At 39.9% G+C, this 25,338-nt stretch overlaps 1 long non-coding RNA gene across 1 annotated transcript in view; it reads right to left on the bottom strand.

The window, feature by feature from the left end:
- Positions 1–22,378: 22,378 nt before the first annotated feature.
- Positions 22,379–25,338, bottom strand: part of LOC110961887 (uncharacterized) — a 53,280-nt gene continuing 50,320 nt past the window's right edge. The window contains exon 3 of the long non-coding RNA XR_002596396.2: positions 22,379–23,853. This is a non-coding gene — a long non-coding RNA (uncharacterized LOC110961887). The remainder of the gene's footprint in view (positions 23,854–25,338) is intronic.

The following is a 25,338-nucleotide window of genomic DNA, read 5'->3' as shown; positions in this document are numbered from 1 at the left end:
TTTGCTCATTCTTTTAAGTAATACAATTTTTTTTGTTTGTTTTTGTTTTTTTGCTAAGCTTAGCTTCGCACGGAGACTGAGGGAAATGGCTAACCTTGTCTCTTTCCAAACAATGTTATATAAAGTTTGTTAATCTGTAGAAAAAGATATATAAAAAGTTTTAACATGGGCTTTTGACTGACAGCATTTTTTAGGCATTTTTAAGTGATGACCCTTTGAACTTTTATGCTAAGCTAGGCAACAAACAGCTATGCAGGTGGTATAAATCTTCTCATGTAACTTTTGTGCAAGTAGATATTGCTTAACAATTTGGCAAGAGTTATAGATATGGTCATTAAGTATTGAAGAGAGAAAGATTTTAAAATAAGTTTTGATATTCAGCCAAAGGAATGAATGATAATGAGTGACAGACTGAACCCTCTGTATTGTTAAAAGCTTAAAAGGTAAAGGAGTGATGATTTATAGCTGCTGAAAGCAAGGTAAGTCGTGCAGTTCGTGAGAAAGGTCAGGAGACTTGGAAGATGAGAACAGGCAGTAATGCCTATTTGACCATGTGACATTTAGTTATGACGAGCACGCAATGATATGATCATCTGCAATTTGTGTCTTATCCCCACAAGGGAGAGAAATAGATAGGGAAAAGAAGGGGATGAAAAATAGGATAGATGCTGAAGGGAGTGAAACACTTGAGCTGCAGAGAGGCCAAGTATACTGAACGCAGCGCAGCCCGGGAGTGATTGAATGATCCATTCTGGCCTCTTTGTTAGACACAGGCAGCGATGTATGAGATTGATACACAAGTGCTCGACTCGGTTTGCTGGATCATCAACGGATTGATATTATCTCCAGTAAGGATGAAGACAAAGTGTGTTCATACTCAATACTGGGGCTTGTCAGAGGCGGGAAATCATCCCGTGTCACTGGTTATGGGAGCGTTTCGCCGACTGTCTTGAGAATTTATTTGGAGGATGTGCGCTCTGTGGCAGACTGCAGCTGACGGCGGAGGCCTCGGCTGTACCGTAAAGATCTTAGCCAAAGATTGAATTACACATCGTGCTTTGGAATACATTTATTTCACTGCTATCATGTTTGTCCCGCAGACACTGTAAATCCTGCCCTTCTTATCAAGGAGCCATTTTTGTCACTCATAACATTATTCATGGTGATATCATTACTTAGATAAGCTTACAGCCATGATTGTTTTTCTGTTGTATAACAAGGGCTGCTACATTACTCCTGAGGTTTTCACCAAGCTGCTCATTATTCTCAGTCCTAGGAGCAGTCAGTATAAAATGAAGGTAACAGTTGAATCTGTTTGGGGTTCTGTTAATGTGCCTTTTAACCGCCTGAAATGTGAAACGGGGTACAGTATATAGTAACTGCCATTTTGAGCAGCACAACAACAGCCTCTGCAATTTGATAGAAAGCTGTTTGAATCATCACAATGTCTTTACAGTGCACAGTCAGAGCTGAAAGCTTGAATCTGAAGCAAAACTGTACCTTTTCTGTTTTTGTCATTACAGGTTGTGCATTGGTTAGAGATATATAAGAAGTGAAAATGACTTTAACCAAAGAAAACTCTGAGTGAAAAAGGTTTGCTGAAGAAATAAAATGTGTGTCAGTTTGAGAAACAGGACATCAGTAATATTAGAATGTTCATTGCTTTCAGTGGTTGGTAAGGTGCATGTAGCATCTTCTGAGTGAGAAATCACATAATTTTTGTCAGTGTGGCCTTTTTGTTGCATTTTTTTGTTTATTCCTATATGTAGCAAACAATATGCCTATTTTAATTATGTTCTTCATTATGTTATACTGTCAAGTTTAGGCATAAACGCCCAATATAACGGGGCTTAAGGCTTGACATAATGAGGTCTGTGTAGAAACGTTGCATTTGTCTCTTTGCACTTCTGAAAGAATTTGAAGTAGCATAATCAATCAGAGTTGGAGTTTTTGTTCAGTTTTGTGAATGTGTTAATTTTGTGTCTTAAAGGCCCATGGAGTGAGAGACATTGTAAGCTAATTTCAACTATGGATGCACTGGTGCATGGCATTGGTCCAGTCTATATTCTTGCCCAACAGATGTCAGCATTATCAGATATTTAAAAATATTCCATTACAAGGTTTACATTCATGTTTTTACTAGAAAAATAACTTAAAACGCAGAGTAAGTGCTCATTTTGTAGCTGAATAGTGCCTGTCAGTGCTGGACTCATATGTAAAGAGTATTTTAATGGCTGAGGTAGTATTGTTAATACTGTAGGGTGGCTTTGTATTGTATTCTCTGATGATGCAGCTTATAGTAGGTAAATATTACTTATTCCAGCCTGAGATGATGTGTTAAAAGGAGATGAAAATATTCAGTATAACTGGAAAATTACACTTTGCATGTTATTAATAGCAAAATTGTAAACTAAATTGCTTGTCAGTGAATTTACACAAATTGAGGAAAATCTGTAAATCTTTTAAATCAAGAAGAAAAGCATCATTTAGTCTCGCGAAACCCTCAGGTACAGACATTTAGTGATTTAAATTTGATTATAATCAATATATTCCACAATGAATGAACTGGCCACAATCTGAGGTACTTTGACTCACCATTTAATACACTAACTCCAGTTTGCTGCAAGCTATTACCACCAGAGCGTCCCTGACACTGTTTTTTTAAGAGTTTGGAGACACAGGGCAATATAAGTATGTGGCTCTTCTGTATGGAGTGGTTTTATGCACACTGTAAAGCTGTCACTGATGTCTGTGCATACAGTGCCCTCACCATGTCGCCGAGGCTCAGTAAAACCATGTATGGGGAAACACTGCAGGCTGTGGCACTTATAGATATTTCTCTTGCATTCATCATTTTTACATGTAGTTGCTGGTAGCCGCTGGCTGTCAAGAGACTTACTGCTTTTCATTTCATATTGAAATTCCAGAGGGGTTAGTCCTCCTACTGCTTGTATATGTATATATCATACCTATTGTTGTGATATAAAGTTGTCCATATTTCTACAGAGGGGTGCTTGAGCCAGAGGTGCTTGCTATGATTTGGCCTTGTTAAGCCGTTGACCCTGAAGAGAGAGCATTACCTCTGTTGGAAAGGCAGTGTGTGTGTGTGTGTGTGTGTGGTGTGTGTGTGTGTGTGTGTGGTGTGTGTGTGTGTGTTGTGTGTGTGTGTGTGTGTGTGTGTGTGTGTGTGTGTGTGTGTGTGCGCGCTATACAGGGATGACTGGTGGCGATGGAAGGGGGAAGTAGGGGTGCACTAGCTCTGAGTTAAGGGGTCTATCAAGGGACAAACTTCTCCTGTACCACAAAGCCACATGATCCATCTCCCTTTTTAGCTGGTGTCAGGAGCTTTTATGTGATGATGATTTGATGCTTGGGTACTGGGTTTCCCTCTCATTCGCTCAGATTGAGCTATGATAGTCAGAGCTGGGATCACTGGGATCACTGAGCTGTTGGGCTGCAGCCATCACAAAGCTCTGTGCACTTGTCCTTTAGGAGACCGAATCCCCTTCCTACTGCATTCATGTATCCCTACTTGGCTTCTCAACTTTCTTTTTTCAAAATAACTACAAATTAAGCAGCTGGATTATAAAAGTATACCATAATGTAGTGCTATAATAACAATTTTTTTAGGAAATTGTTGACATTTTGTAGGGAAGTTGGAAAGAAATGAGAGACAGATTGTTGATCACGTATTGTTAGTTTAATTTGTGGACATTTAGGATATATAGAATTTGTTGTTTTCATGGAAGATGTGACAGTAAGAAATATGAGAAAAAACATGGATGAATTATACGCCTCTCTGGGTTGTTGCTTGGAGCTGTGTGGTGTCACTAACCCCATTCTGTGTCCAAAATCATTCTCTATTTACTATGTATTGCACCATACTTACTATTACATATCATATCTGAGTGCCCAAACACTGTATATGAATTTATATATATTCACTGCACTTAAAAAATGAAGATGAAAAAAAAAAAAAAGGGGGAGTTCACTATCTGCTGACAATCTAATAATGCAATGCACAGTAATTACTAGAAAAGTTCTTTTGCATATCACATAATGACAATGATTCACAAGCACTGAGATTATTTAACTTGTAATATAATGCTCACAGTGGATTAAACTATGAGCTGTACAACAATATACTCAGTAGTGTTTTTGGACATAACTCAGATGATGGTACTTTTTATTTTTAACCTCACACTCAGATTTGACCATGTCGATGTTTCCACCTCACATTTTCCATGTGATGCTGTTGGATTATTTGTGTTATGTGTTTCTTTCATTCTTTGTACTTCAAGAAAATTGAAAATTAAATAATACCCTTGTGTTTGTGTTTCATCGTGACCTTGCTGAGCTTAGACAAAAAATCCTCAATCAAAAGCCGCAATCATAATCATCAAAATACAAGTTTATTTAAAATGTGTGAATCTATGAGAAATAATAAAGTCTGAAACTAAGCATGTACTCAAAAGAAATAATAGGTTCAAAATAATAGATAGCGAGAAAGGAAACAGGCTTTAAGTCTTGGGAGTTTGGGAGTATTAAAAAGTTTCAAATAAATCATCCTAAAAAAAAAGCATCCTAAAATGGAAATATCCATGTAAAAGTACCTCAAGCATCTATCTTCCATAGACAAAATATTTGCAGATACTGCATCTTTGGATTGAGCAGGTTCATGTGATGCTCTACTACTTTCAGTATTTACCTAAAGAACTATGTTCTACCTGCTGTCTTATCCTTTCAACTCATTAGTGTAGGAACATTTATTTTAGTTTATTATTTACAATCTATACAAAACAAGTGTTTCTGTGTCTCTACTATTGACATCAATATTTATGTTAATGTAAGGTAATTAGTAATGGAAAGTGGTAAAGGACTTCTTTTTTCATTTTTTGGGGATCTCCCCCTTTAAGGACTGTAGTTTTCTCCTTTCCCTGGCGGTAGCACTTATGCTGCTAATAAACAAAATCTTTTAACACAGTGCTATTATGATCATAAAAGCTGTAAATCTACAGTATTGTCCAATTACGTGTAGCTTTTTAAGAGCGTCAGTGTGTTGTGTTTGTGATAGGCTGTGTAATAGTGTAATAACTCTGTCTCATGTAAGACGGCCGGGGAGGCTGTGTGTAAATGAGATGGTTCTGCTACATTAGCTTCATAACACCATAATCCCTTCTCCATAAACCATTACATGCGCCGCAACATTTCTGATTTATGGGGGGTAGAGAATCAATGGGAAAAAATTAATGCTCGCAAAACGTCCCAGGACAATATTGAGCAGATTTTAATTGTGATTTCATTCAAGTGGCTGTTAGCCAGATGATGAATGGGAGCTAACCTTCCACTCTGCCAAGCACTGGAGAGAGTCTTTAATATGACAATTAAGTGTCTGCCTTTTAGATTTTATTGTATCTTCCTCTCTCTATCTTGTGGGGCGACTCTGTCCTCCCTCCTCCACTTTGTTCTACATCCCACCCACTCTCCTTTTACCCCTCTTTCTATCTCTCTGTCTCTTGACATCACTTCATCTGTACAGTGCAGCTTTTGCACAGATTAAATTGAGACTCCAGTTTTCTCCATCTCAGAGCACTTACTTATGTTTTATGACACGCACTAAATCAATTTTATGTTGTTATTGATTTTTTCCCCCTCCTCCTATTACCCTCTTGCTTAAATCGACACAAACCATTTTGCCTTTTGCTCTCCGATTCTTCCCACTCTTGTCTTGTGGTGACCTTAAGTGTATGACCGAGACACAGTCATCTATAAGGGGGAAATGTGTCTGTTTGTGTGCTTGTGTTGAACCTTAAAAAACTGTAGCTCAGATATAAAATGAAAAGGTAGAACGTTTCAGGTTCACTTGGAAGTACTTCTAACACAGCTTCACTTACATTTAAGAATTCAAACACACTTTTTTCCCCTCAGTATCTTCACTAAAATGGGACTGAAACATACAACCAGTTTAGTTTTGGTACTTCATATTAGAACTGGATGAAGATGAAAACAGTTATTTTCATTAAGTTGCTCAAGTAAAAGAAACATTGTTTGGAGGGATTTTTAATTTTACCTTCACCATTATGATTGACAATGTCTTTGGCACAATACAAGAAGTCTCTTCTGACTATGTCTTTATTCACAAGTGTCTCTGGAAACTGAGCCAAGAAGACTGAAGGACAACATTTTCAATGATTGTGTTGAACATTACAGGATCCATCTGAATACAAGTGACCAAAAGCAGGGTATAAACTGAAGCAAATATAATCAGCAAATAAGAAAAAAAAAAACACATTAATAATGACACACAAAAACAAATGGAAAAATAAATCTTTAATGAGGACCTTGATTAAAAGAGCAGCTCTAATTAGGCTTCCTTTCCAGTTTCCACGTGCATTGGTTTAAGGGGCGCTAACTGGTAAGAGCAGAGGGTTAAATGCAATAAGAGCTGGCTTGATCTCAATCAATTTGTCCCTGTCTTTTGGCAGGTGCCCAGGCTTTGCTGTGTCCCGGACCCCAGCTTTGGCTCCATCAGGGCTCCCAGCAAAGAGCTAAGCAGCAGCATCAATGTGACCATTTAGAGTGTGATCTGTGCAGATGCAGTAGGAAGGTCGGGCCATTGTGCATTCCTCCTCCCTCCTGCCTTTCACTTCACCCTCCAACACGTCGTCACATCAAAGTTGTTATTGAGGCCCCTCAATCGGAAATCCTGGTTTGGCAGGGAAGTGAGCTCTTTAAGAAAAGAATGACGGCCTTGACCTAACATGAGCGACTAAATCAACCCACAAGCAGCCAAGAGGAAGATTAATACTCATGGGGCTTCTTTACACCTGCCCTGACCAGGCATCTCATATCTGGACTAAGTCTAGATTGTGTTTACACCTGACCTTAAAATTTATCTATGGTGAAATCAGATTTTTTCAAAGAAAAGAAGAGAGAAAAAATTTAATCTCACTTTCTTTCCAAATACTTATTTCTTATATAATTGATAGTGAACACATTTTGACTACAGTTATATTTTCACTTTTTCTGAAATCACAGGTGAGGCATATTTTGAGATTGAATCCATACATACTGTGACCATTTAAAGCACAGTGCAATAACATAATAACATATATATACAAGGTGACACAAAAACGGGAACTTAAATATATATATATATATATATATATATATATATATCAGTCCCTCCAGGAATTCACAATGTTGCGAAATCAACCAATCTCCGCAAATTTTGCTCGGCATTGCAATTGCACGTACGTCACCGAATTCACTTCCTGGTTTATGGTTTGAAGATGCAGACATATGCGATGCTAATATCTCTCATTTACCAACAAAAATTACTGCTGAAGACCATGATAAACAATTAATTCACTAATGTTCTTCACCAAAGAGGAGCTACACTGTTTTACACCCGTGCAATACTGTGGTAGAATACAAAAAAAGAAAAATAATCATCGATTGATACACTTTAAAAAAAAAACACGAAACATATTAGAATGGCTGAAATGAGTGGACAACCAGATCCGTTAGAGCACTGAAAAAATGAAGGTTTAGATTATTAGATTATTTATTCCACCTAAGAACACAGCGGAGTTATGTGACGATCAGCGTGTGTGAATCCTTCCTTTGTTACCAACATTACTCAAAACAGACTCAGGGATTTGAATGAAATTTTCAGGGTCGGTCAGAAATGACACAAGGACCAAGTGATTAGACTGCGGCAGTGACGCGGCTTAAAGTTTGTTAAGGATTCATAGCGGCACGGCGTCTGATAGCGGCACGGTAACCATGGCAACCAGTGAACACTACCTCAGCGGCCTGCTGAAGATCACATCATTGTGATACTACAACAAATCTCCCTCTGTGGACGTATCGGAAATGATACAAGGAACAACTGATTAAATTGTAGGGGTGTTTCTGAGTCCCATCAATTCTAGTTGCCAGCTACATATTTAGGTCACGCGATTCGGTATGTACACATGGAGAACACGCACCTGTCTTGGTGAAGGACTGCACTCTCTCAGTGCTGTTCTTGTTAGTTGACATGACAAGCCGTGATTGTGTGTGTGTGTGAACACGTGTGTGCCAGGATGTGAAATTAATTTTTTAAGCCACTGACAGATATGTCTGAATATGATTCATTCAATAGTAAATGAGCATTTTGTGCTGCAAATTTACCAACTACGTCATGCTAAACCGGTATCTGGCTGCTGCTAATGTCCCACCGTAGTGTGCCAGCTTTTGTGGAAATGGGTTGGAAGGCAAAATAATTAATTTCGGAGTAAATATTGTCAATTACAGCGTTGAAACATGTTCTACAAGCTGGAAAAAATGCAGCTTTTTATCAATTGTCAATGTCTCCCGCAATTTCATCACAACAAGCTTAAAACATCGCAACTTTTATCACAATTTTTTAGAAAAGCTGCCGCGAATTCAGGCATTTTCGGCCGCAACAATCACAAAAAACGCCCGCGAAATCCTGGAAGGGCTGATATATCTATATCTATATCTATATCTATATATATATATATATACACACACACACACACACACACACACACACACACACACACACACACACACACACATATACATAAGGGGTGTAACGAAATTTCGTGGCACAAAATTTCGTGCAATGAAAGATGACGAAATAAAATTCAAAGACGCATGAAATAAAAATATAAAATAAAAAACGCAAAGGGGCGCCGCGCACCACTGAGACTGATGATTTTTGACCCTCCTCGCCTACCGTAGCAAAACGCTCGCTTCAAAACGGAGGACGATGAGGTTGAGGAATTAGCTGTTGCTCCTTCGTCAAATAAATCGGTTGTGGCTTCCTATGTAAATGACGAGAGAACGGAAGATTGCGGATAAAACAAAAACCGTGTGCAAAATATGCTACTACAGTTTGCTACATACTGCGGCGAGTACAACTAGTTCACAGTTGAGACATTTATAGGTCTAGAATGCAGCTCCTAGGACTGCTATTTGTTTTTCTATTCATTCAAGAATGTAGTTATCCTGATTGTTACAACAACAAAACACTTTTTTATTGAGATTTTATGTTTGTATTTGCACTGTAGTCTAAATAAGGGGAAAAAAACTACAAGTTTGTTCTTTTTCAAAGAACATTTATTTTGTACTGATGCAGCATTATTTTTGTATGTCTGCATAAGGTAGAAAATAAAGAAAATGAGATTTGCATAACATCCTACTGTTAGGGGTTTTCTTTAATCTTTATTTCATATCGTGAGTATTTCGTATCGTGAGCCCTGTTTCGTATTTCATATCGTTTCGTGAGTTGACCATTTCGTTACACCCCTAATATAAATATATTATATATATATATTTATACAGGGTGACACAAAAAAGGGAACTTTTTAACAATCCAATAAAACCAAGAGTGATGGAAGAAAAATATTTTACTCATAGTAACTGAAACCTTAAAACATGCCATTTAAGAAACAATGATGGAATTTTCATTTTTAAAAAATTACTTCCTGTAGAGGGCATCCTCCTCTACGAATGCATTCTTGAAATCTACCTGGGGCTATCTCAAGAGTAAAGTGTTCACAACTCGACCAAGAACTCTGGATGAGTTAAAATAGAGAATTCAGGATGAAATTCATAGTATCCCAGCTGAGATGTTGCAGTGGTCAATGAGGAATCTCAACAGCAGATTTAAAGGATCGTACAGGAGGACGCCATCTAATTTTCAAAAAATGAAAATTCCATCATTGTTTCTTAAATGGCATGTTTTAAGGTTTCAATTGCTATGAATAAAATATTTTTCTTCCATCACTCTTGGTTTTATTGGATTGTTAAAAGTTCCCGTTTTTTGTGTCACCCTGTATAAGGTGTGGATGATGGAGCATCTCTTCACACAGTCTCTCTTCATAGCAAGCATTTGTTTCAAGTACCATTTGTTTTCCTGCCACATGTGCAGTTGTCGCACTTACAATTCGTACAATCCACACAATCTTAAACTTTGGGTTGCGTGAAGACATTGGAGGGGTCCACGTAAACCCTTATGGACTTGGGTAGATTATTAAATTTACTTCGTTTGTACACCTGCAGGCCCTTGTAGATATGGAAAATTTGAGTCGGACTTTATGCGACCAGGATATGGCAAGTTACATCTAGTGGCCATTTGCGGTACTGCAACCAAAAATCCCCTGAAGGCATCTTTGCTATTATAAAGGGAGACAGTAGTAAAACTGTAGACAGGATACTTTGAACTGTCAACAAGGCTGTTTATTACTCTTTGTATTGTAAATTTAATAAGATGCTTAAGAGAGTCTTGATGTGTTATTTTCATTTTTTGCCATAATTTGAGTGGTAAAGTCAGGAATGGGTGAACGCACATTTTTTGCCTCATGTTGTTGCAGTCAATTTTCTTTGGAGTCATTGAATGCCATCTTTGATTCAGGGTTCTTATAATACAGTAGATCCTCGATTTACAATGTCCTTGACTTATGGTACTTCATGGTTATGTCGCCATTTCCCATAAATTTATTAAGAAAGTCTTGTTCCATCTTTCTGATGTACGGTGTTTGCAACGTCAAAACAAGTTTCGCAAGGGAACTACTTGACGAGAGGACCAGATGAATACGCCGTCACACGACGCTATCCGGGGAAGACGGTTTTATTTACATTTGCCGGTTGTACGCCACATACATCACAGTATGTGAGTTCGGACTTACGGCAAAAATGGCATTATCCCATGCCGTCAGAACATAATTCCAACGTAAGTCAAGAACAACTTGTACATGTTTCTCAAATGCAAGGGATTTTCATATTTATTCTGTAACTGCTGTTGATAGTTCTGTTTATGCAGTGCCCAGTTATACTCATAAATAATGTAACCATGTGGAATAAGATTTATTTATTTATTTTTCTGGAAAACAAATAAAAACATTTGACCACAAAAAAGGAACAATTATTTATTCAACATGTTAATACTTTATGGACAATTCTGTAGTTTAGTACTTTTTGCATCATTTCAGTGCTTTAAACAGGGTGAAGTCCACATGCATTACTTAGATTTATATGTAACAGTTGGAAATAATAAACATTTAATACCTTTAACACTCAGTCAGTTGAAAAAAATGTTCAAGTATGACAAGTTTCTAAAGTAGAAAAGATAAACTTTTTCTTCTATAGATGCTATACTATACATACCAGTATTGTATTATATATCGCATGAGTCTGAATACAGTCATGAGATGTGGATTTAACTTACAACTAAAATTAATGCACTTTTTGATCATAACATCTTTAGCAAACACAAGTTGATGTAGGCACCAAAGAATGTCACAACTTTACACCTCACCATCTAAAAAGCAAGAGGACACTATAATTTCAAGCCGTGAAGAAAACAGAAGACAGGCGGAAAAGTGAGAAGGAGGATGGGAGGGAGATGGAGGTGACTGATGGAGGAGAAGGCAGCAGATAGTTGGTTCCTTCCTCTTTTCGTTCTCTTTCTATTTCAGCTCATGTGGAAAAGCTTTTCAAATTATGATGTGGATTGACGTGCAGCAGCTGTCCCCTCTCCTGGGTCCTGTCCGTCACCTCACCGGTCACCGCTGACAGCACTATGATGGATTAGGAATTGTCATCCAGGGCGCTTGTCAGTTGTTTACAAGTCGGCCATCCCTCATCTCTCACCATAGGCCTTATAATCTGGCCGACGCTCCTCCGACGTCTCCCCCACATCCCCCACTCCGCTACCAGACACACTATACAAGACAACACCATACATTACAACAGCTTTTTTTTTTTCCCCCTAACCTTTCTCTCTCCCTCCCTCTCTTATTCCTGCATCCCTGGGTTGAACACAGTCAACACATTTAATGCATTAATATATGTGTTGTGCTCGCCAATCTCCCAGGGACTGGAGCGATGTCTTCTCCTGTCAACCTCTACCCCTGAGAACTGACTGGGTTTTATACAAACATCCCAGTGGGAGAGGGAGGGAGGGAGGCTCAGATCTAACCTGCATTCTGTTTGTTGGACAATGGAGCTTTTAAGTCTGTTGCCAAAAAAAAAAAAAACTGTGGAAGATGCATTTGCTGTTTTATATATCAGTACTGTGATGGTAAATGAAAATTGAGTTGATCTGTAAATGTAAGCTGGTAGCCATCATGTGTAATTATATATGTAAAATGGGAATGATACCCAGTTTTTCCCCCTTAAGATGTATTAGGATGAATGACAAAAACTCTCCCCAAAAACACTAAAATAATCCCAATTACAAATAGTTAAAATTAAGTTATTAATTGAAATTTTGTACAGGTAATATCAGTGGAACGTATCCTCTTGTGCTATGATGATTCTCTGTGTATTATTTTCTTACAGTTGCTGACTAAACGCTCAAGCAATTGTAACACCAAAAACTGTCACATTACATGAGTGAATTTTTTTGAAGTCTTTGTTTATGATCAGACACTTCTTCCTCCATTTGCTTAGAACTGGTTTTCACAGTTTGAACCCAAAACGGTCGCATCAAACTTGAGACCATTTCCCAGAAGTTTTCAGACTCAATGATGTCAAGCCTGCATCTCGGAAAATGTCGAGGAAGAAAGCCCCGCCGAGCAGACTTTGATCTCCCTCTACAGCATCTCTCAGCCTGTGAGAATGTGTGAGTTTATACTCCCTCTGCAGGCATAGTCCAAACTGGAAGACAAGCTAACCAGACTGCCTTTCTAGTTTGGACTCAGCCCTGCCAGCTGTGATCCTGCAGAGAGGATGAGTGGATGCCATCTACCCTGCACTGCTGAGACCATCCCTGCACTCCCAGTGTGGCCCTTGAGAGAGGCCATAATCTTCTCCTATCTGCCTAATGGTTCCCTCTGTGCATTCTGAGATGGCAGTCCTGGGAGCCAGAGCGGCGTGCTGAATCCTACCATGAGCATATTGTCATTAAATTAAAAATTTCCGAACACTCCCTCGCTTGTGGCATAACCGCCGCCGTGAGAGCGATCATAATTGGCTCTGAAAACATGCGTAATTGCCTTCAGCTGGCGTTCTTTTACAGTTGACATTGTTGAGTCCGCGGCGGGGTGATTGGTGAATTGAATATGCAGCTTGTTTCACGATGGCGGTCGTAATTGAAATATGGTACGTGTGAGTGGAAGATTACATTAAAGCTCCTAGATAATCACCTGACATGGGAGTCATTGAATCGACAATCTGCCGCCGTGTTTCGGGGAAGCGGGCCAGGGCGAACAGGCCGAGGGAGGAGGACAAGTGGGATGAGTGTACAGGCATCAGGCAGGAGAAGAAGAAGAAGAAAAAATCTCTTGGCTAGCTCACTTATTCAGAGCAGTCCTGGACTGCCAGCCTGGCATTCCTGGGCTCTTTCAATCACCACATTTATCCTGCTCCCTCCCTCCCTTCCTATTCTCGCCTTGACACACTCCCCTCCACTGCTTTGAGTAGACCACTTCCCTTTAAGAGCTAACAGATGGCTATCCATTGCAGTTGTGCTTTAAACTTCATAATTTTATTATTATTTTTGCATAAAAGAATACGCCTGTGGTCAACACTGGCTCTTGCCTGCAATCAGTGGAAACAGAGGTGGAATAAACAGATCTGCTGATGATTCCCCCCCACCTGTAAGGCGTCCCTTCAAAGGAAGTGTTGTGAAATCCCATGATTCAACGAGCATACCGGTATGAATGTTTTGATTTCTCTGAAAGTTCCTCATGCCATTTTTCTCCACAGTCTCTTTCACTTCCTCAGCCTAATAGACAGCTTGAGAGGAAGTGTTATTTCACAAATATTTCAAAACCCCGATTTGCCGGCGAAGACACATTACTGGTAAACTGATGCACAGAAGACGCAGAGGGATGGCCTCATTCGTCCTCCTGTGGTCTGTAGACTATCAATGCTGTTATTGCCGTTGAGGTGAAAAACTTGCAGGTGCCTCTTCTCTTTAATCTACTTCTCCCTTCACCATTATCTTATATTTGGGTATAAACACACAGACTGTGCAACCTGATAATATGCAATTAAAAACAAAGATCATTAAAAAGTTATTGGTGTCTGACTAATTACTATAACTTTACCCCCCTTATAATGAGCGTGCATGGGTATTGATTCGAAGCAAATCTCCCTTTCCTCCTGGAAAAAAGCAGGTAGTTACTTTGTGTTAAATCATTAATATAGTAATGATTTTTCCAGAACACTCTCAATTAAGACCAGAGCAGAAAATGACCCAGGGGAGTTGAAGCTCACGCTCTTAAAAGTCTGATGTTCCAAATATATCCTTGTTTCTTTCACCAGAGAGTATGGATGGGGTCGAGCCGTGTTTCTGAATAATTTAAAGTGGAGCTTGTTGATTAGAAGGTGTGTAAATGTGTTTCTGTGTTAAAGGTCTGCACCTTTGATGTAATACAGTATGTGCTAATACGCTGCAATAAATAAGCTTTGTGTAAATAGTAAGTGATGTAGTGGGATCGTTTGACCTCCAGGAGGGGACAAAGAAACAGCCTGCAAGGATAAAAAAATAAAATAAAAAATTAATGACAAACATTAAAGGCAGAAATAATTCCACAGATGCCTTTGTAATAAAAAAAAGCCAGTGCACGCTATGAGCTCATTAGAAGGTTAAGCAATTACCAATGTGTTTCTAAATAAAGACATTAGTGTAACAACCTTCCTAAACCATCTCCATATAATTTACATTAGTTTGCTTATGTGTACTGTGATCTACACTAAATACTCTGTAGTCGATGCAGAATATAGTAAAGATGTTGAGCAAAACAAATAAAAGTAAGGATGTGTTCAGAAGGCAAAGAAAATTTCGGCTTTGCTTCAGTGACTTTTTCTGTTTATTGGTCCCAAACAGCCAATTTATCAATTGCACAAGAACAACACTGGGTTGTACAGTGATTTGGTATGTAAGGATCAAAATATATTTCGTATAACAGAAAAACTTTGAGACTAAAACTTGTTGGCTAAAGCATGAAAAGGTCTATTGAAACATGGCGGCCATTTTTCTGCATAGGGATGAATGGGGTGCTACTTTTTAAATGTGATGTTCACTTCTTGTTAATACATGCATACTAGGTGTACTAAAAAATGGTTTAACAGAATATTGATAATTGATAAACTGTTATAGCACATCTGATAATTGGCTAAACTGATGAATCCCTAGTCCATGCACCGTACCAACTGCCAGTTGCATTTGTTGGCCAGTTCTTAGCTAACTACCTCTCTTGCACCACTAAAATTCTCTGAAGTCATAGTAAGAGCACAGTGATGCTTTGAGCTAATGTTAGCATGCAAGCAAGCCCCCAAAACAAAATATACAGCTGAAATGGACAAAGATGCTGCTCCAATGGATATGTTGACCAGAAGGTAGCGCTACATGAAGACTAAAGGTTACACCAACTCATTTAGATGGAAACAAGAATTTATACATTCTATTACAAGTTAAAAAATGCCTAACATTCTCCCCAATGTCAACCTCATGGGAGCTCTTGAAGGAAAGTCAGGATCAAAGGCCTCAGGACTAATTGTATGGGAACCATGAATTTCCAAACAAAATGTCATGTCAATAAATTTCACCGGATAAGTGAAGCTTTTCACTTGCTGGTTTCCAATTTCATGACAATCCATATGAGATATTCCACAATAGAAGCTGCATATATGAAAGATTTTCCGTGTTTGTCATGGTTTTCAGGTTTGCATATGTCATCCAGTTTGTCTTTGTAATTCAAATGCTGATTCTCTGTGATCTCTGAACCTCCACCCCAAACCATGTGAGGGCCTCCCCCAGTCTCTTCTCCCTGAAATACTCCAACAATTAGATCATTTGTTCGTCCATTATCTCAACACCTGCAAGGAAATCTGTCTCAATTTTCCCCTCTGCTTCTGATCTTGTCTTCCTCCCTTCTTCTTCTGCAGCCCCACTGAGATGCTGGTTCAGCCCCAAGCAGCTTCTGTCTCTGTCAGAAGGCCCTTGGACACTGCCATCCCACCATGCATTGTGTCCATGCCAAGAGCCTGTGCCAGTTCAAGCCCCTATAGTACAGAATACTTGTCAAGACCCTGCCTTTTCTTTTCTTTGCGCTCTTTTTAGTCCCCTGTGCCAAACACACACAGGCTCAAGTAGGGATACACAAAAACATCTCACTCTCCCTCCCTCCTTTCACTCAGACCCATAATATTCGCTTAGTGAGGACCAGAAGGGGCTGGAACAAAGAGACCTTTGGGTCTGGGCAGTGATTCGTTATAGTCTCTATAACCACAGTTTACAGCAGTTTTCTTTTGAAATGCTTGACATTTTACTTTCTATTCCTTAGATATAGTCGGTGGGTACAGTGCGTCATCTTTGTTTGACTTTATCACACGTAAAGAGCTGTTTTTGCTCGGTTTAATGTCATCGCCTAGGTAACTAGCTGGTTTTTGGCAACAATGTGGAAATGGCCAATTTGTCAATGGAATGTGTGAAGTGTCAATATAAATCTATCTAACCCCTCAGGGCTCCATTCAGGAGATATTTTTTATATCCATGTGAGAATTTTTGGTGTATTACGTTCTCACATTTTTTTTATTTATTTATTTATTTTTTTTACTGCCAGTGACGGATGGGAATGAGGCTCCAGTTCAGGGGTCCAGAGGAATGAGGAGGGGGAGAGAGCTGAGGGTAGCTAGGGAGTTGACTTTATAGGAAAAAATATACTGATGACAAAGTTTGAGCTCCTTTCTTAATGTGAGCTGTAAAGCTATTTGGATATTGCACCTGGTGATTGCTTCAAAGGTTTTTTAATGGGTCTTCAACAAAATCCCAAATACCTTCACTGCTAAATCCTTGTGAAAGTTGAAATGTTTAAGATTTCTGTCCTAGCTGCTTTGGTGACACCTGTGGTTACTGGTGGTAATTTAACTGGTTTGATTTCTGACTCATCAACTAGTGCATCTGCTTAAAGCACAGTGAAACGAACAAAGAGGAAGCATTTAGTTTGCATTATCAATAGCTGTAAGAGAGTGTTAGGAGAGTGAGCAGTAAATAGTGAGCAAAAATGCTTGGTTCCCTGTCAATCCCTCCTGTGTTAAGTTTCAAAAAAATAATGATCATGTTACAACGCTATAATTAAGACATAAAAAAGGTCATCTTTTTGGGGTGATAGTATGTAGTTAGTTAAGGTTAGTGAACAGTGTGGTTTGGTTTGTCATCATGGCTACAATACTAAACACACAGCTGTCTCTTATTGCTGTTTTGTTGACCCATCCATCCAGCCCTACCTCCTCTTTAGGCAAACTTTGTCTCCTTTCAAGTTCTTCCTTCATTACTGTCATCATTGCAAAAATTCCAAGAGGTCTTAAGTCATTCTTCTTGAGGAGAGTCACATATTCGAAGGTGATATGAATATACAGGATGGCTATTGCTAGCTAACTACTGCTAACCTGACATTTAAGTGAAGGAATTTAAAATCTTCTAACATATACCAACAAACATCTTCACTCTGACATCTATCGATTTTATATTGAGGGTTCATGATGTGAATATGTTTGACCTCCCTCCTGCTGTACATTCTGATGATGGCTGAAAAACAATGTGGCTGAAGAGCATGGCATTTATGTTCATGTGACATTATCAAAATACTCATGTGACAGCACACCAATTATAAATCCTGATGAAGCAACATCGGAAAACATTTGTACTCTTGCTGACATGACCTTTTACTGTGATCCTGCGTTCTTCCCATTGACATCCGCTCCTGCGTTGCCCCCCTCTCCATCTATATCTCATTTTTCTATTCATAGCTTCATCCTCTCTGCTTCCATCCCAAGGTAAATCTCATTGGGTGGATGTTTTGTCATGGAAGCTTGTGAATGTTTTCATGGTGCTGTTGTTATTTATTGGCCGCTGACAGGGCCATGAATTCCAGGCCAAAGTGAAACTCATATTGTTATCAAAAGCATAAAATTCCTATCACTTTAGATGTCAGAGCAGAGACAAGAAAATGAAACAGGTACTCATAAAGGCAGCGGTTGTAATAAATCAGCCAGAAGAGCCCAAGCAAAGAGACGCTTGATTAAATAAGGGGAATTAGGTATTTTTGCAAAAGCGGGAAATAACATTGATCTATGCCCCTGTCAGTAGTGAAGGTTGACACAATTGTGTATTGTTTATTTTTCTGGTGTATTTATAGTATATCAATCTCCCTCTCACTGAATGGTATGAGAAAATCCCGCCTCCTTTGCCTGTTGCAAAGGAGGCAGGATTCTTCTCTGTTGCTGGAAAAGTAGGGGACAGACATCCAGGATCTGAGTTTGGCTCTTTTGGTTTCCTCTGCAATTGAATCAGCAATCATATCTTGTAGCTTTGTTTACCAGGACATATGTGAAATGAGCCAATAGGGCTACTGTTTTTCCTATAGCGCCATAGGCATCAAGAGGCAATTTAAGGTCAGTCAGGGGTGAGACTCTTCACTAGTTTATACCAGGGTACAATCAAATTTCATTGCATTTCATGGGAAATCACTTTGAGCAAATCATTTCTATTTTTCAAGTGAGTGCTGGATATCTATTTAATGAAAGGAAGTCTTGTTATTAGGAAAAATGCAATAAATCTCCACATTTTACCCAACAGAACAAACAATCTTTTACTTGTGCAGCCTGTTTGACAGGTTATATACTTGCTTTTTCTACTCAATTGTGCTCTATTGAGAAAGAATGTAATAGTTTAACTTAACTTTTACTTTAAAATTCCACTCCTGCTTGGTTTCCATAGTTAAAAGCATCACAAATCCACAGCAGCCAATGAATATCAGGGGTATGACTTATTGCCAATGACACATTTCTCTAAAAGCAAATTTTGCAAAGCATCCCTCCTCAAGGTTGCTCTCTCTAAATGTATGATTTTAGTAATGTCCCCCACTATGATTCGGAGGTGTCTGCATGGCTGATGGGATCAGTGAACTCTGGAGAGTGGGGTGGTGACCTTCCACCTCATCCATCACCCGTTGATGGACATGGGAAGCCGCTCCTTGACAGGTTTGGGGGACAGACGGGGGTGCAGGGTACAAATGGGGTTAAGGATAGGGCCAGTGAGGGAGCTTGGTTACCTCAGCATGGTGGCTCGCTGAACAAGGGGGAGGAGGTGGATGGAGAAGTGTGGCCAGGATTGAGGTCAGGGATATATGATTGGGGTATTAGACATCCAGCCTGGTTAAAATGTTTGTGTGGAGGACAAAGATGGATTATCTGACTGTTTATACAAGTCTTATGTGTGGCAAACAAAAACAAAACAAAAATGCAAGAAGAATCTTTCTTTCTTCAGCTCTTTTACAGTAGAGAACATGGAACCATACTAGTGGTTTTGGTACAGTTATCCAGCTGACATTTGTTAAAGAGCAACACTGTCCAATACAAATGATGAATTCAGTAATCAGGACCAGTGTCACTCCATTTTCCAAATCTTGCTGAGGTATAATGAGTCTCTGAGGGCCACTTGTTCCTTAAACCCATTGAAACAACCGCCGTCATCAATCTTCACGGGGTATGAAGTGAAGTCGACTTCTGTCTGAAGGTGCTCTGTTGATTTCTTCTTGTGAGCTCAGTGTTCAAAACCTCCAGCCGACACGGCCAATATTGAGTGACACAATGCTGTGAAGGGAGGATGATGCACTGCACGCACACACACACTCACAAATGTTAGTGTGGAATGGGTTCAGTGACATTTGACCCTGGCCATCCAAACGCCTGTCAACACCATATACTACCATCGTTCTGTGCATGACTGTGTGATCATATGTTTTCCTCTGTCTGACCTAAATGCAGTCATGTCTAGACACTTCTTTGTTTCTTTCTGCTGCTGCTGCATTGCTTATATTGTGCACCTCATGCCAAAAGTGTGCTTTTTCAGGAAGTTAAACAAGACTTCTTCCCCTCTCCTGTCAGACAGTAGCTTCATGCTTGGCATAGTGAAACAAGGAACAGACCAGGGGTGAGCTGCCCAGTTCACTCTCACTCATAATCTGCGGTTTCAGTATTCTTTATTTTTTTAAACGTTGGTTTTGATTTCATTGTGAATGCTAGCGTTTTGTTGTTTTTCCTATATGAGTCACACTGTAAAAGCTGACGTCTTTACATATCATGTCGCAAATAAGGAGGCTATCATGTCTTAAAGCCCAGATCAGATTAAATCTATTCTGTAAATAAGGATAAACTATTGTTAGAGCACGGTAAACAATTGGGATTGACACACATACTGCATATTATAATCTTCGGGAAGATTTACACATTTATTTACTCTGACTGATCTTGTTGTTTCTGACTTTCCTCTTCCTCATCAAAATATTTGTCTGAATCACTACATGTGTCTTGTTTTTGGTGTTGCTACCAGCTCTGGATTAGCTTCAGTAAACACACACACCCACACACACGTTATGTCTGTATCAGGAAACAACAAGCTGCCCTTGCTTGTCTTCTGCTGGCCAGGGCCTCAGTGGGATGGACAGTTTGTGAAAATGACAGGACATGCCAACAAATTGCATCACTTCTGCCTCTGTGGCCGAGGACAATGGGCCACCATATGCCGAAGTAGGGAAATGAATGGAGCTCATTTGTGCTGGCACCCTGAGCCCCCGCTCCCCGCGACCCTGCTGGAGCCTCTGTGGCACCGAGGCCGACACAGACAGACGAGCCCACCCTGTGCCATGCTGCCATGCTGCTGGCCACCACTGGATCCCACAAGTCAAGGCCAATAAACACATCGGATTTATTGTTCGTTTATAGATATGAATAAACAAGGCATATCAATTCAGTTGGAATTTTGATAGCACTTCCCTGCGTTGGGTTGAGAGGGTTATTTACATGATTACAAGTCTTTTTTTTAAACACACTGTCCTCCACTGTACCTGAAGATCATAGCTACCAGACATCTCCAAAGTTCCACTGAATGTTAAGCAGGAAAAATGTAATTAACACCTTATTGTGTATCACATACTCTTCATTTAAATTTCTGATGATATATGTTTATGTATACAGGATGTGTGAGTGACTGTCTGAGAAACTAGCCGTGTGTGTGTGTGTGTGTGTGTGTGTGTGTGTGTGTGTGTGTGTGTGTGTGTGTGTGTGTGTGTGTGTGTGTGTGTGTGTGTAGTCCTGGGATGATAGCAGATGATTAAGGAGTGGCTGCTCTGTTGACATGAGATACTAATGAGGATGAAATGAGAAGGTCAGGGCTCGTCTCCAGGAGGGGGACGCCCTCCTCCCATCACGACCACAACCACTGCCCTCCCCCCTTCTTCTCTCCTCATACCCCCGATTTGCCTCCCTCCTCAGGATGGACGGCTAATCCTCCTCTTAATCGACACAGGCCGGTACACACTCCTGTTTACACACACACACACACACACACACACACACACACACACACACACACACACACACACACACACACACACACACACACACACACACACACACACACACACACACACACACACACACACACACACACACACACGCAAGTACACGTGTACACACCGAGGCACCTCTGATCAGGCCTCTGCATCTTCATAATGGAGGTAATTAGCAGCTCAACAAGGCTAGCTCAGCATTATGATTAGCACCTTTTTTGGAGTGCACTCAAGATCTGACCAGGCTGAACTCTGCTGCCAATCCAATCCCAAAAAGACATCAAAAAAGTATATGATGCAATGGTTTTACTGCTAGTTGTTATTTTAAAATCAATTCAGAGGGATATTTAGATAATAATTTCACACACAAAAAAAAAACCTTATCTGTGTGCACAGGCAGTCAATGATGAGCAACGTAATGAGAGAAAATACAGACAAGGGTGGGAGTGATAGATGTCCAACGATGCAGCAAAGCAACCTGTGCGAGTGTAGCTCTGCTGCTATAGTAGCTACTATTAAAGAAGGTGTAAGAGTCTTTATCAGCATAGCGAACTGTTGACCCCCCACATCAGGAAGGAAGTGCTCGGCCAGCTGCATGCCATTTTTCATCTCTCTGATGGACCTCAAAAGAGGGGTAGATGGGGGGAGGAGAGAATGGGGGACATGAGAGAGAAGAGAGAGAAGAGAGGGGGGTGGGGGGTGGGGTCTGATGATAAAAAAAGTTGGTGTTGTGAAGTGTGGCGAAGTGTTGGATGGAGGCCTCCTAAGCCGTGACCCCTGTGATTTCTAAAGAGCATTCAGCTCGACTCGTTAATCAAAGGGTGATGCGTATCACGGTGACCCCTGTCCACACACCAGAAGCCCACCTCAGCCAGGTGTCATTTGTCATTTTTCGCAGTAGGTTCATGGGAAGATAAGTAGCCTCAGGTTGCCACCCAGTTCAAAGGAAGAACTGTTGGTGTGTTTACATGTGAAGAATGGAGTCAAGAGCCATACAAACATCAAGTTTTGCATATTTAATGGGTACGCCACTGATTTTACACATCATGTTTACACGAGTTGTGCACTAAGACTGACAAATCTCAAGTGCTGTCACATGTGTCAGGGCTGAAGAATATAAGTCTGAAATTATTTTTAAAAAACGGTGTTGTATAAGTAACTGAAGAGACATTTTTCGATAGCTCACTGCTTCAGCTTTAAGGATAGATGCTTAAGGCAATATTTCTGATCACACAGTTGGTACTTCATTTGCAGTGTGGGTATTATTGGTTTATGGGTTTTACAAGCAAAAAGAATTGCTATTCAATAGAGAAAGTGAACAACACTGACTCTGCTGTGATAACTGGGATGATTTTTAATATTAAAGAAACAACTGTCCATCATGAGTAGGACAGTTTTACAGGAGCGCAGTTCTAAATTCTGTGCTTACACTAGGGAAAATTTGTCTCTAGCCACTGTGGCTAAAGTGCTAGAATTTTGTTTAGCCACATTTAGCCACACTTTTTCAGTATCTGTACTGCGGTGCGGGAAATTTTGAAAAAACTGAGTCCTTTTCCTGCCTTCTGGTGCATTTTGAGGCCAAAAATTATGTTCAGTATTGCTTCAGATTACTTCAACAGTTTAATTAAAAAAGTTACTCACACACAATTTGCAACTGGACTATTTTTATTTCTAAGTAATAAGAAATATGCACAACAATTCCTGTAAAAAAAATCAATATATCAATCATGTCACTGTAACATAAAATACATACTCAATACTTGTTAAGACTAGAAAGTACTGAATCTTACTTTCCTGACGAGATTCATGAAAAAAGCTAATGAGATTCATCTAGGGGGTGTGAGTGTTTTGGCGGAAGGAGATGAGAAGCGGAAGCAAACGCCAGTGCACAAGTCGTGAAAGGCAGAAGAAGAATTCATATTTAAGCTTGCCTCGATTTTATGATTTTGCAAATTTTCAAATCGTCGGGTTTTAAAAACTTGAATTAATCTAATTAATTCGATTTATCGCCCAGCCCTAAGTTAACCCTTTTTCACATTTATTAGGCAAAATTAGCTTCGCCACCGTGGCTAAACATGCTAAAAATGGCTTCGCCATCCTGAGGAAGGCTGCGCCTATGGCGAAGTGGCGAATGGCTAGCGCAAGCACAGAAGTTGGTGCTAGTTCAAGCATTATTTGTACAAATGATGGATGTACGTGCTTGCTTGAATCTAAGAGGCATTGTCTGATTTGTTTTAATATATCTCATTTATACTTCATTACAGAAAAATATAATGTTATGATGGAATGTATGATGCGTCATATGTTTGCATATGTACTTTCTCTTTATAGTAAATGAATAAACTTACAGGAATGTCACATTTAAAATTACCTACAATAAATAGGTCCTAATAACAGAACTCACATACAAATAGAACTTCGGGAGCGATGTGTTGTTGGCATGGTTCTCCTCATACATCCAGTTTCCATCTTCTCCCTGTAACAAAAAAATGGAGATAGTAGTGCAAATGTTTAACTAGGAGGTGACACTTTCACACATGAGAATGTAAGTTTTATGCCCACTGACACTAAACTAAAACATTGGTAAACATGCCATGTATTAAGGCTTGCTTTCTAGCTTGCTCTGTTTGATCAACAGCGAGGGGATAAGAGAGTCAGAAAGTCAGAGAGAGAGAGAGAGAGAGAGAGAGAGAGGGAGAGAGAGAGAGGAAAAATGAGCCTGCCAGTGGTTAATTGAGCATACAGATTCCTAATGTGTCAGGCGGTGGCCTCACAGATGAGGGATGGCACTTTTTTACAATGCATCTTCCTTTGTTTCCTCTTTAAGGCTAATGAAGTCAGCCTTCCAGTCGCCACCTGGGCCGGACACTCAGACACCAGAGACACTCTCATATCCCCATTCACAAAGTCTAACAGCGAGTCATCATCATCTTCAACGCTCTCCCACCTCCCCCCACCTCCTGCCCGGAGATAAATACGCACACATGCAATGACATAGACACAGCGACTCATATGCATACTGTACATGCACGCACATAGTTGTGTTATTAGCTGGACGTTTGTGATAAACTCACACTCTGGGCCAATGTTTGCAGCATATTCATTATCAAAGCCACAGACCTGTTTATTTTTACTGTCTCAAAACAGCAAGCATCCATTATCCAAAGATTTTTTTTTTGTCTCTCTTGCTTGTCTTTTTTCCTACATGCCTTTAGGTCACCCACTAATGAGCTTAACACTGAGGAAACGTGGAAGCGATTAGACGAGGCTTGGCTGTTTGAACAACGGGGTGATGATATTGTACCTTATGATTACAGGCATTTATATCAACAGAAACAGGCCAGCTAGAGAGTGTAGCTTTCCACATCTTTTCCTAGCTGGTTGAAATGTGTGCGAGCAACTAGTTATTGATGATAACTGTGGTTAGCAGCCTCCCACTCCCTGCTTATCCTTGTTCTGCTTTTACAAGTTGGGCCGGAACCTCCTTTGGCACCACTTTCTTTTTTGCTGTGGCAACTCAGGCCAAGTAGTTGTGGTCACCCAAACATGTTCAAGGTGCTCCATGACCATATGTTTGCTCATTGGGGAGCGGAGCAGGGAAAGGCTCGACTATATGACCTTCACCCAGGTTAAGCAATGAATACTCCAGGCTCCGCTCGCTTGGGTTCATGCCAGGTGAACACAGTAGTCGAGCTTCCCAGACATGCAACTGGATCCCAGCAAGAATTTGATGCACGAGAGGTGGAGAATGAGAGTGTGAAAGAGGGGCATTGTCAAGTTTTTAGGGGAAAAAAGTATCTACTTGTCTTTGAGTTTCTCCAAAGTGGTGTTTTATAGGTAGTATGATTTTGAAAACATCAAAAATTTACATAAAAATAAGCCAGCATTGGGGATAACAAGTTCTTCATGCATATTTGTACTAAAGCAGTATCCTTAGATATGTGCTGAATTACTGTCAGTC

The sequence above is a fragment of the Acanthochromis polyacanthus genome, chromosome 12, assembly GCF_021347895.1.
Source record: "Acanthochromis polyacanthus isolate Apoly-LR-REF ecotype Palm Island chromosome 12, KAUST_Apoly_ChrSc, whole genome shotgun sequence".
Lineage (NCBI taxonomy): Eukaryota > Metazoa > Chordata > Actinopteri > Pomacentridae > Acanthochromis > Acanthochromis polyacanthus.
Note: the sequence above shows the minus strand (reverse complement) of the source record. Positions and strands in the feature narration are given on the sequence as shown.